This window comes from Lygodium microphyllum, chromosome 25 (genome assembly GCF_053477565.2).
Source record: "Lygodium microphyllum isolate KBCC chromosome 25, Lygodium_microphyllum_v1.1.10, whole genome shotgun sequence".
Classification (NCBI taxonomy): Eukaryota; Viridiplantae; Streptophyta; class Polypodiopsida; order Schizaeales; family Lygodiaceae; genus Lygodium; species Lygodium microphyllum.
In genome coordinates, this window is record NC_141159.1 from 35,641,218 (window position 1) to 35,655,513 (window position 14,296).

Below are 14,296 nucleotides of genomic sequence, written 5' to 3' on the forward strand. Positions count from 1 at the left end.
AAGAGTGTCAATATTATGAGTTGACCCATGTATGAGTCAACGATAAAACCCTACATAAAATATCAAGAATGTTGAAGCAAAAACATTTATGAAATACTACACAATCTTGAAACTATTAGTATCAGGAAATTAAATAAATATGGGAAGTCTGTAGGACTTGTTGGACATTGATAAGAATTTGTCAATACAAATTCTAAAGTCTAAACTAACTTGGAGAAGCATTTGAAATCCTACTAAGTGCGAATTAGGGCAGAGGACAATGCATGAATTGCATGCCATATGTATAAATTCCCATATTATCTTTTAGGAAAAAAATATGAAATTTTCCATCTAGATAAAATAGACTTCAAATTCGCAAAATAAACTGTGGATCCTGAAGAAAGAGTTGCAAGTGGAAAGTAAAACCCTAAGAATAAGGTGGGACCTTAAAAGTGAAACCCTGATAGATTTGGGTGGGGCTTCTTCCTATACTAGAAACATTTTCTACTGTTTCTTTTTTATTTATGCATGCATTGATGGTTGCATAGGAAGTATTGATTATGCTTGCAGGAGTTAGATCTTATTGTAAATATATAATTAGGATAATAAGAAAAAAGATCGCGCTATGCCTCCCCCATAGCCACAAGCGGAACCTTGCTCCAAGGCACTAGAGATTCACTAGTAGTAATAAGGAGATGTCACGTGTGTGCAAGAAATATTTGAAAATTCCCCTTATCTACCACCTATTTAAGAGACCTTACCTTATAAAATGTACATTCCTTCCCTTATATAACCCCCCTCCCTTATACTCGCGTGGTACCATACGGTAAACCCTAGTGGACCCCCCGGGATCCAAGAGGGATTGTTTTGTACCATCGTGAGAAGCTTTGGACTAGCCTTAATGGTGAGAGGTCAATCGGTGAGGAATTTATTAGGTAGGAGGAGGTGGGAGTGTGAGGGGGGCTATGGCCATCAATCTCTCAATCGCTCCTAGGAATTACTTGATCCTCATGCGAATGAGGATGGGATCGTGGAGTCCCCAGTACCAGTGAACGGATGGAAATATTGAAGGGTTTGTTTTCTTCTGCACAGATAGAAGGGATTTTTTGGTGAACAAAGCTTTATCTTCTACATAGGCAGAAGGAGAAAAGCATTATAAATAGCTTTGCGAAATATGGTTTACCAAAAGACAGTTTTCTCTGTCTTTGTGTTGTGCCATAAAATTATACAAAGGAACCTGTAATAATAGGTTAATTAACAAAGTTGCTTTTATATATCATAACTTAATGTGATATGTAACTCAAAAACTAAAGAAAACCATTTGTGGGAAGGGGGTGGGCGAGATCCCTGATGGATCCGTCCTATGAATGGGTGGTCCCCAGTAAGGTGGGAGCTTCTCTCAAGAGATTGAATAGATGGGTAGAGCCAAGAGTTGACTTACTTAGGGTCATGTCTTAAAATCTTGATCAGTAATTATCCTAGGGAAAAGGTGTAGTGGCTATGCTAGAAATCCGTCATGGTTCCCTAAATCCTAACCACATGGAAAAAAGTGTTGCACTCCATGAACCAAGGGTAACTACGATTGCTCTAGTCGGACGAGAAACCCTTGTGCGACACCTCCGATGGATCTAGTTGATGCATCGAGATCTCAATTGTCAAATTAGGAGTCCAAACTTGCAAGTTGATCCTCATGGGGATGGTGAGTACCTTCCGTTACGGGGTGGATTCTAGGAAACCTACAAAATAGACCCCATGCATTCCCGCAAGTGCCAAGCAAAGTTGTCAAGGATAGTTCCTCGATAGAACACTAAAACGTGCTGCCAATGAATTGTTAGGTAAGCACATGATAGGTGGTATCAGAGCATAATTGAAATTAAAAATATCTATGGTTTTTAAGACCGGTTGTTCTAAGTAATAATCATGCTACTAGTTGTTAAGGGATAAACTTTGGCTGAATAATGAAGCCTGGAACCAGCTCCTTGCTTTTTGAGAAATGTACACATCTGCCTTGAACTCCACGGATGAAGAGTGGAAAAGAGAAATGATGAGGAAACTTGATCATATATATATCCATCCCTTGTGAATCACGAAAGAAGATGGTTATTGAGCGTTATTATTACATCAAGGCCAATCGATTCTTCAACATGTAGACTAATCTAAAACACCTCGAATGGATGGAAAATTTAAAAGTAGTTGAGGCCTTTATCTTTTGTTCATCCAGAAGGAATCCACTCATGATTACCAGTGGACGGCACATACGTCTAGAATGTTATGTCTATGACAAGGTACTAAAGGTAATCCTAGCTGATAGGATTATAATCCAAGGACGTCGCAAGTATCAAGTTTATTGTATCCATGGTTTTTTAGATCTTCCATTTCCATAGTATAGGTTTCTAGATATAGACAACAATTGGCCTACTTTTTTCTACATGAATGTAACTTATATCCATCCCTAAAAAAGAAAGATATAATGATATCCTGTTTTGAAAATTGTACATAACATCTAGCCTATCCTATCAATACTGATGTATCTCTACTTGTAAACATATGCCATTTGTAAATATCCCTTACTTGTAAAAATCATAGCTTATGGCTATTGATAATAAAAGATAACACCGATTAGATTTGGTAAAAATATTGTGCTCTTTGATCCATCATTGTTTTACAAAACTAGTAAGATATGTTAATGTGCAAACGAAGCTGAAAAGTTTAAGCACTAAACCAATTCGTGAGACTTATGATAAACTAGGGTAATACAATTATCACTAGTTTGACTAAAATTCAAGAGAAGAAGTATCTCCTTAAGCAAGTTAAGCCACTGGAATTTTTTGGCAAGGGCAAAGATGTTGAAGCTGAGGCAGAGATTAGGAGTGAGACCATGGAGGACTACTTTACTAGCGTGGAAACTACCCGTGCTAATCAGGCTATGATCGCCAATTTGAAATTGATCGGTGAGGCATGGCTATGGTGGAAACAATGGTGTAAAGATCAGGGACTCACTAAGACATCTATTACCTGGGAAAAGCTGAAAGAAGGTGTGCGTGGTTGATATTTTCCACCAACTTATCGCACACTAAAAATGAATGAGTTATTTAACTTAAGATAGCTAGGAATGAGCCTAGAGCCATATTACTGAAAATTTATCTCACTACTTAAATATGCACCTTCCATGACTATTGCTCAATAGGTGTCTAAGTTTTGTCATGGATTGAATGCTCCTCTAAACACATGCCTTGAATCTATTTGCCCAACTAATCTGCAAGATGCTTTGATTTGTGCGACACCTCTTGTTCAGGAGATTTAGTCAAAGCCAAGGAATAATAGGATCTAGAATCAAAACAATGGAACTCCATGAGGCTATATTAAGCAAGCCCAAGGTCAGGGTCTATTTAGTCAAGGAAAGAGGGCAAAAAAAAAACACTCAGGAACTTCATACCTACGAGAAGTAATTTAGGAGTACCTAGGTGTTTTCAATGTAATGAGCCAGGCCACTTTAAAAGACAGTACCCAAATCTTGACCAAATTCCTCGCCAAGGATAGTACAGAGGTTAGAACCAAGCCTCAATTGCAAAAGAAAAAGCATCTATTGTAATTCTTAAAGAGCTTAAAGAAGAGGGAAACCCAACTATGGAAGTCGATATGGAAAGGGCATTAGTTCATGCCACCCTCCATAAGAAAGGCCCAAATTGCCAGTTTTCGGTGATTCAAACACCAATAAAATATCAAGGTAAGTCCTCGCATTCATATCACCAAATTCCTCGCATTCATACCAGTAAAATTCTAATTGACTGTGGAATCACACTGTCATTCATATCACCAAAGTGTGCCAAGAAATTAGGTATAGATACAATACCTACATCTAGGTTGCTTGAGGAACTTGCCACTGGAAAACAAATCATGTCTACTCTGCAAACTTGCAAAGTGACATTTAGCTTGGGAAGCAATCTCTCTGAAATGGGATTTAGAATCATGAATTTAGGGGCCTATGAATGTCTATTAGGTATGGATTGGCTAATCCCCAATGATGCATATATTCAATGCAGAAAAGGCCATGTGACTTTTCAAAACCTCAAGGGGGAAAAGTGATGACCCAAGGTGAGGTAGGAAAACCCAAGGTTCAACTAGCCAAATCATCTTGCACAATAAAAGTGTTAAGAAAAGGATTACTTGTGTATCTCATAAAATTAAACAAGGTTGAGCAGAATAAAAAAGAAGAGAGAGAGCCATATTGGCTGAAGGAATATGATGAAATCTTCCCAAAAGATCTCACTTAATTATCACCTCGAAGAGAAGTCGACTACAAGATCGGACTTGAACCAAGAGCAAAGTAGCTTCAATCACTAAGAGCCCATATAAAATGTCTATCCCTGAAGTAATTGAGCTGAAAGACTGCCAAGGCATTTATAAACCTCCAATAGTACTCTACCGATGATAGAAAGCTATGTACCTCTTTTGGAGTGCATGGTGGACTCTTAACGACTATAACCTTGATCTTTTCAGGGTCATTTGGGATCCCTATTGAACTGACCACATGGCCTAGCAATAGCCCATAAGGCACTCCAAAGACACACTTCCGTGGGTTAAGAGCGATACAAAATTGTCTGCAGCGCTCAAAGCACTTTCTTAAGATAATCAACATCCTTTCCCTTACAGTGGCTGCCCCTAGGTCATCAATAAATACTTTCAACTCATCTGTGAAGATATTACCAAAGGTCTTATCTGCTGTTTGTTGCCATGATCCAAGTGCATTGCACAATCCAAAGTCCATCACATGGTATGCAAAAGTACCAAAGACAGTAATGAAAGTTTTTTTCAACTTGTCCTCTTCTGCAATTGCCATGTGGTTGTATCCTGCAAAGTAATCCATAAAAGAATATATTTCCCTACCTAAAATTGATCCAAAATCTAGTCAATAAATGGCAACGGGTAGTAATCCTTAACCATCTGCTTATTCATCTCTCTAAAATCTACACATAGTCGGATCTGGTTGTTTTTCTTCTTCCTGATGACAACTGGTAAACACCATTCTATGTGATGTATAGGGAAGATTAAACCAGCTTTTTATAACTTTTGTAACTCCTCAAACAGCCCGTCCCTCAATTCAAAAGGCATATGCCTTACTTTTTGACGCACAGGATGACTGCCTTCTTTTACAGGAATGGTATGGTCAGCCAGGCTGGGAGGAATGCCTCTCAGCTCCCCAAGCAAAGATGTCGCGGAATTCTTGAATCAAGGACACATAGTCCTCCTTTTCTGTTGAACTGAGCATGAAACCTAATTTAATTGACCGCGAAATCATTCGGCATGCCAAGGTGCAACTCAATCACATCCGCATCTCTTATCCTATCTTGTGGCTCTATCGGCTCATTTAAAGTTATCTGATAAATATCCTCTGTAGTGGACCCCTCTTTAGATTCATCATTGGATGTCTCACTACCAGATGGATCATCTGTTGTTTCTAATTCAGTAGAGGATAAAGGAGCTCTCTCAATCTGAGGAGACTCAAGGTAAGCATCTACTATTACTCGATTAGCACCTCTACCTAAAACCACTCGACCGGCGGGTATATCAACTTGACAGTCTGTTCATAAGATCCAAGGCCTGCCTAGCAAGACTCGATAGCTAGGACGTCCTGCAAATCTTATCACCGTAAAGTCCAAGAAGCATTCTACACTTGCAACTATAACATGGACTTTAGTAACACAACCTTTTGGTTGCCTAAGGCTATCATCAGCCATTCTAGGAAGGGTGGAGCCATCTTTTTGGATGCCTAGACCTAACCTCTCCATCAACTCTGAACTCATGATATTGACGGAGGACCCAAAGTCTATGATAGCATGCTCTACTAATATTCCATCCATGTATGTTGGAACCCTAGGGCAATTCTTTTCAGCATGATCAAACCAATCTTCCCCTACTTGTGCTATGCCCAAAGGTTCTACAATATACCCAATACGCAGGACCTTCTTGAATTCCTTGCGTACTCCTGGAGATAATTTAATCAACTGTAAGAGGTTTACATCTGGTTTGACTTCGCAAAGAGAACTTGCTAAATCAAAATCATGATAGGTAGCCAAAGCTCTCTTTTCTCGCCAAACCATTCTCTCTTTTGGTCTCGGAACCAGCTTTGGTGCTTCTTTTTTAGCTCTTGCCTTCTTTCTTGGCACCCCCTCATCCTTCTTAGGATCGATTTTTCTGTCACAACAGGCCTTAGGGGTCCACCTTCCACGCTAGGATTCAGGACTTGCGTCCCCTTATCCCCTTGCTTAGGGTTTTCCTCGATCGGTTTTGCATTATCTTTATCACCCTCTTTAGCCTTTTCGCCTCTTGTCACAGCTCGTAGGTTAGAGGCTTCAACACCATTGACGCGTACAGCCTTGATAAGGCTGACTCCATTGCCTTGTGGCAACTCCTCTATAGTGGTCTTTCCCCTTTGCAGTATTTGTATTGGTCCATCATTTTGCTGGAGGTTATTACCTTGCGCTCTATGATTAACTCGACTTGTGTTGGAGGGAACTAATCTTACTCCAACAGGTAGCAGCTAAGTGGCCCGACTTCCCACAAATATCACATTTAACATTTGGACAGTTTCTAGGGAAATGTTATCCGCCACACCACTTACAGCTGAATCTTGAGGGACCACCCTCTTCAGGGCGTCGACTCCCTATCAGATTCTGTTTCTTCTTTAGGAAATTGACATCAACAGCTATTTGTCGATATTGTTCAGAAATCATGTCAGTGTAGTGCTTCATCATATCCTTAACTTTGCCAATGACATTAGATGCACTCGACTCATAGCCTTGATCGTCTATTTGTCGTTCCATTGGCCTAACAATTTGATTGGGCATTGGTTGTTGACTCACAGAACAACATTAGGGTTCGAGGCTTGGCCTCCAACATTTGGTGGAGCCAACTGACTAGCCATAAGCATAGTCACAGTGGGAGGAGCTGGCAGCAAAGGTACATTTTGAACCATGCTTCCTCTCCCATTAGGGTTATTCATAGGCATCCCTTGACTTCCATTTATCAATGGTAAATTGCCTCTAGGTACTAGACCCGCATTAAGATTTATTCGAGAGAAGTAGGCCGTTTGTAATCGTAACTCTACTCCTTCTGCCTACGTGATGGCAATGTCTATATCAGCCAAAGCCACACTGCTCAATTGCACCTGAATATTGAAATCTAATCCATGCAAGAAGTATTGCAATTGGGTAGCCGACGGAATAGGAATATAAGTTTGTAACTTACGAAACACTTCCTTAAGCTTCTTGGCATAGGCTTTCACATTCTCATGGGGGTCCTGGCGTGTTACATTCAAAACACGCAACCAGTATTGGCCACCTCTTTCAGGGGCATATTCTCCTTGGAAAGCTGCATAAAATTGGTTGATTGTGGTTATGGTTCTAGTTTGTATGCTATGATACCATACTGCAGCCCTTCCTTTTAATGTCATGTTAAAGAACATCATAAGATGTCCCTCATCTTGGATGCGGTAATTAAACATTAATCTTTGGAATTCACAAATGTGAAACTCTGCATCTTCTTCGGCTAACCCATTAAAAATGGGCAAAGGAACTCCTAAAGCTGGTAGATCCGGCGTCCCTGCAGAAATTGCAATGGGTTGTGCCATGACGACAATCAGATTGACAATAGGAGTTTGGATTGATGGCATCACACCCCCACTTGAAGTGGGTTGACTTGGTGGAAGAGAGGAAGAACTTGCGCTTCCTCCTGCACCTAAAGGACTATTTGCAGCAGTTGGGTTACTAAGACTACTGCCTTTTATGTGTATCGGCTACTCCTTTGAGGAGACTAGCAACTTACAATCTCCAACCGCCATCTAGCCCTCTCAGCACATTCTGCTTTTTGTATTTCGGCTTGAGAGTCCTTGTTAGAGGACATAAACCAACTTTTTTTGTCCCTAAAAACCCTAGATTCGAGAACCACCACTTGTTGGCAGCTCCCGGTAAATGCACCACTGATGAGACCTCAAAGGGCCGGCACTGGCTATGGCACTAGCCGGACCTCATGCTCATAACAGACCAATAGACCCTCACTACCTCGCGGGCCAAGAGCGTCTATCTGCTACTCCTAAAGGATGAGCTGTCCTAAAGCCTAATCTATGCATTTATAGTTTTGTAGTCCAACATTTCCCTTTCTATAAACTCCACAGAGGGAGAACCCATACACGCTAGCAATAAATGCCACGATAATCACATACATGGGAGGTAACCTCTTGGTGGAATCACCGCGGCCCCACTATAGCTCTCCTACATCGCAGGGATTATCCCCTTGATGCACTGCTCAACATATAGAATAAACAAACAAACTCCACTCTTTCATTTTTAAAGTATTCCAGGAGATACCATGTGTCCTTACCAAATAATTCCCCAAGAAACGAATGTCTATCCTATGGCTTAGGTTGCTTTTCCACACCTAAGCATGGGTCATCGTCATCGAAAACAAGTGCTATGCATCCAGTCCTTTTTATTCTGATACCATGGTTGACATGCACATGCAAAAGTGGATGATCCTAAAGTGCTCAAACATAATTTTCAATCAGAAACGTGTTGTGCACAACCAGGCTTTCCAATGCTCATTCACTAACCCGTTGCAGCGATGTAAGAATAGAACAAAGACAACACTGGTGCTACTATCCTCTTAATTAAAATACAACGAACTCTATATCATGATGTGCATCAAAAAATCAGCAACAATCAGCACACTAATCGCACCATTGAAACATTCCAACCCCCTACGTTTAGGTATTGCTTTCGTTGCATAGATGTAGAGGTTCATTTTGTCATGTTTTGATGTATGAAAAGCGATAAATCACAAACTTTGACAAGGAGATAGGGTAAACTAAGGCTAAACCTCATGCTTTGCCACTACCATACATCCACAAAAAATCATTATATTTTTTCTTATTTTTCTGAAGCGTATTTCTATTTTTTCTATTTTCTTGATTTATTTGTCAATAAAATATGTTATTTTTTTATTTTTCTTGTTCCAATCACTTTAACATACTAATATTCAATTTATTTTCCATTTTTCCTCCATAGGAACACATTTCACCTACTCGAAATGACAAAACTACCATTTTACCGCTTAAAAACCGCATTTCGGGTTTACGGGAATTAAATAGCGCATGTAAATCATTGCAAAATCAAAATTTTCTGATAAACAGCAATTAATCATGATGCAACCAGCACTCAAACAAATTTTCATCCAATAAGAACATCATTACCATCATAAAATACCAAAAACCCTTCATTTTCCTTCATAAAAATGGTAATACCGTGTTTTTACGAAACGGGAGACGCATTAAATGACTGCATGACCAGTGGACGGAGCCTTCATTGCTCTCAATCCAATGCTGCACATCAATCTTTAGCATCTCTATCAATCTCCATCACTGTTTCCTTCAATCTCCCTCCCGATTCCTCCTTCAAGATAGTGCACATGAACAGCCCATAGAGAGGAGAGAGAGGGAGGAGAGACAAAGACTAGATTCTGATCTCTTCATTCAGCCAGCCATATCTTGCATGAATACCGGCGGTAGAATCAGGAAAGAAGGAGAAGTTGCCAGGCAATGTCTGTTCCATGGCTTCTTTGCAGCCCCAACATCGATTTGTGGGGGGGAGGGATGGTGATTTTTGCGCCGTTTTTCTGATCAACGTGCTACCGCCATACTCCACGAAAAAAAATAAGGGGAAGGGGGGGGTTCCAAAGGGCACCCCCCTTTTGGCCTAAGTTTTGTCTACCCTTTCAAATCTTGGCCTATTTTTTGCCTCTTCCGTGTCCGGGCTTCGTTTCGGCCTCTAAAAAATCCGGCGCGTCCGTCTCGGTATCCCGCACTGACTGGCAACTCCTAGCATCCCGCACGGCAGTCGGAAAAATTATCAAAAATCTGCAAGTGTCGCTCAGGCGCCTTTTAAAAGTCGTCTTTCACTTGGTGCTTAAAATCGTCCTAGCTGCACCCGCCGCCTTCGATGTTGAAGATTTTTCCCCTAAATTCCAAAATTTTTGACAAATTTTAGGCACATCCCGGGCTGAAAACTCCGCTCTCAAGTATTGATGATGATCTAGCATGGTCATGAGACAATTTAGAGACCAGTATTCCTAGTGCATCACTAAATGGGGTGATCAAAGTACTGTGACAGTGTCGTGATGCTATGCAGACACAGTGTGAAAAAGCATGGAATGCATCATCATTTGACTTTCTTATTAATGTGGAGAGTCAATGTGATCTGAGTCATTAGTGCTAGTGTCGGTGGCATGGATTATCCAAAAATACTAGATATTTGGATAATTTTAGTTTATTTTTTATATTATTTATTGTAAAAAATCCAAAAATTTTAAAAAAGATTCTAGATTAGGATGACATGCAAAACGAAAGTTGTTTTTTTAGGCAGTTAGGATATTTTTCATAAAAAAGACAGATTGGCAAAATCGCGCACGTCGCGATCGCTGTTGACAGGCTGAAAACTGCACTTTGAACTGATCACCATATTGGGGAATATGGGAATTTCTTATAAGTTTGGGACACGTGGTCAAATCTTTGTATTTGTCATAACTTGAACATTATAACTCCAAATCGAGCGCTCTATAGCTCAATAGATTCCATTTTTCAAGCACTTTCCAATGATAGGTCACATCATATGGTTTTGACAAACTTATGGGCATGTTATCCGGGTGCCACCTTTTTAGTATTCAAAAAATGAGAATTGGGAGATCCCAAACTCACTAATATTGTGTTACTAGAAGAGGAAGAAGGAGTGATCTGGGAGATCCGTGAGCAGGTGTCCTAAAGTTTTACTCCCTTTCGAAGCCAACGGAGACATCAGATTTGGGTTCCGAGCAGTAGAGAAAGAACTGTAATTTTGATGCAGGTTTTGTTCTATGAAGAAGCTCCATGAGATCTAATGCCTGGAGATTGCTTTTGAGTAGTGCAAGGAATCCAAGTTCTTTCAATAAATATTGATTAAATTCATTGTGCTTTGTCTTTGTCGTGTTTACCACTTGTGTATTCTCTTTCTTCTCTTCCATCTCATATCTCTACTTCCTTCTACCTTTGATCCCCGGTGGATTTGATCTTTTGACAAAAACCCCTCCAACATTGGTAAACCCAGCGTGAAAGGTCATTAGAAGAAGGAAACACAAGATGGGAGAACCTTTGAACAATCTCCAGTGATGTTTTGCAATAGTTGGTGCAAAATATGAATATTCTTATGTAGGTACAACAACAACAATAGGTGATCTAAGCTTCTGCTCAAGCAGAAAGTACTATGATGAATGCTTTGCAAGCAATTGAGCATGAGGTGAAGTTATTCAATGGCAAGAATGTATTTGCATATGTACATGTCTATGCTCAAAAGATGGAATTCTTTGGGGTGGCTCAACATGCATGGAGCTGGTATTTTATATTTGTTACTGTACATGAACTGAAAGTGCGAATCACTGAATTATACTTGTAGGATGCTGACTGAGTAGCTTTCAACAAGACACTCAGGGAAGAATTTTACATTGGAGATACTAGTTTGATTATACACAAGACTTTTCAGGAGTGGTTTTTACAACCCAATAAGGATCTTGTGGCTACAGAATTGTTAAGAGAATTTGAAAGTCAATTTGAGCAGTTGGATCTTGCAGAACAACAAGCTCTTACAAGTCATAAAATTGAATTGTTTCTACAAGTAGCTAATCCTGAGATCCAAGAGAAGCTTGATGATTTGTTGGAGGATTAGATTATAGAGACAAGTCTTAAAATAGAGTGGAGACATGTCAAGGAAGTTGTTGTTGCAGTTGTGAAGAAGCATAGAAGAAGAGAAAGATTGCATGTCTCTAGCTTGCCCATTGTTACAAGCAAGACAGTTGATGTATCCAATAAGCCACCTACTTTTGTGGCTAACCCTATGGCTGTACCTACTATTGTTCCGTTTGTTAGGGAAGATGTCTTAGATGAATTGGTCAAAGGCATGCGGGATCTTGAATTGAAGGTTGCAAAATTGGATGAAAAAGGACAAGAGGAAAGGGGATGGGCAGTAGCCCCTAGGCCAAGAAAAAGATGTATGTGGTGTGATAGTTTGCAGCATGAGAGAAAGGATTGTGCTGCCTATAAGGAGGCTTTGGCACGACATCTCATGTTATGAAAAGATGGCAAGATCCATGTACAAGAAATGAGATTTCCTCTTGCTTTGAATTTCAAAAAGGGAGGTATGCAGAAGTTGTTGGAAGACTTGGCTGTCGAAATGATTATGCGCCTCTACATGCTTCTACTTTTGGTTTACAGTTGGATAGAACGCATGTCCAAGGTCCAAAAGGATGAAATATGGGCACATGCTTTACATGTAGCTGAAAAGAGAAAGGTCACTGATAGTGAAATGTCTCATGCATGGAAAGACATTCGTGGCATAACTGGTTGGGAATCACTAGTAGATGTATATTAAGTGTATGCATATTTAACAAAGGTACAAAACACGGATGTACATACGGAAGAAAAACAAAAAAGAGATGAAGATAATGTAGGGGCATCTAAAAGAATGACAAGAAGAAGCATGGCTCAGCCTAAAGTTGCAAATCAACCACCTCCTGAGCATATTATGAATCAGGAGAAAAAACAGGATAACAAACAAGAGGGAAAAAAGAAGGGCAAGTAGCCAGGATATAAGTTGCAGTTTGACATTGAGACAACCACAGATCTTAAGAAGGTTCTTGAAGAACGGATCCTAAATAGTTGGGTTGAATTCACCTTGCAAGAGGTGCTTGGCATTGCCAAGCGAGAATTTCATGATGAGATCATTGACATAATTATGAGGAAGCATCGGTTTCTTGGTGATACCACTAGTGCATTGCTGCAATTTGAAGAGGAAACAGGTTTGTTGGGTATTCGAGCTGAATATGAGCATGAAGTTAGTACTGGATTATCTATGCAAGATGGTGCTAATCAGTGGACAACATGTGGAAAAGAGAAGAAAGTGGTTGAAAATGCATTGTCTTGTAGCAATATGCATGGTGGAGTAAGGCAGATGCAACAATATGGGGAAGAAACTCTAGGATTTATTCCTTGAAGCCATAATACAAGGATTCATTGGGCCAGAGCTACCACGGAAATGGTAGTGAAAATAGAAAACGTGAAACTCCTTGTGTTGCTTTACTTGACCATGGGTCTAAGATAAATGTCATTGAGCATGGATTGTATGAAAATGGTACATGGTCTGTAGATATTGATCATGGTTGGCATATGAGGGCTACAAATAATTCTTTGGGAGAGCTTTATGCTGCATGTCCTAATGCAAAAGTGACTATTGGTGATGTACAAGAAGAGCAACACTTCTTTGTGCAAGATAGTTGAGTTGTCCTTAGCTAGGTAGGTAGTTCAAACCACCACTTAGGATGCCCTCTCTAATAGTTCTTTTTAGCTTGGTTGTGTTTCAGTAGTTGGTTAGTGATTAGCTTTAGACTTTTTGTCAGATTATGTAGGCCTACTCCTCGTGGAATCATGTCTTGGTTTTGACAGGGAGTAGGGTGAGAGCTGTGATGCGTTTTGTTGTGTATCTATTTTGTATCAGCTTAATGCTCTTTGTGGTTGTTTTTATGTGCAGATCTGTTTGTGGGATTTGACGGACTGAGTCGCCCTATCACGTGGTCACCAATGAGAGATGATTCTTGATGCCAACCAATGCTTAAAAATAGCGAAAATTTCCAAATTTGAGGGGAAAAATAGACTTCGTTGAAGGCGGTGGTTGCAATCAGTATGATTTTAAGCGGCAATGCCCGAAAGTGCTTAAAAGACCTCATTAGACAACAGTTTGTGAATTTTCATAATTTTTTGGCATGTTAGACGAGACCTTGGGAGATGCCTGGCACTGGGGGACTTCAAGATGGATGCCAAGGATTTTTCAGACTTCAACTTGAACACCGAACGAGGAAATGGGAGTGCCCGGGAGGCCAAGACCTAAGGTCAAGTGAGAATGGAATTTAAAAGTCCCAAAGGTCATGCCTTTTGGGGGCTCCCTTTGGGGGCCCCAATTTTTAAAAAAAATCGTGGGGGAGAGGAGAGCATTCATTTTTTCCAATGTGCAGAGAATGAGGGTGCCATGAATCCATTTGATGAAGAGGAGGGGCTATGGTACTTCAATACAACCCCCCTAACTTGATCTGATGAATGAACTACACTCTATCTTCACTCTTCATCGCCAATGTGCACTCCTCCGGCTGCCCGGTTGTGGAGATGTAGTTTCAATATTTCTCTCTCCTCCCTCTCTCTCCCCTTAAGAGGAACTTCATGTGGCAAGAATCAAGAAGAGAATCGAGA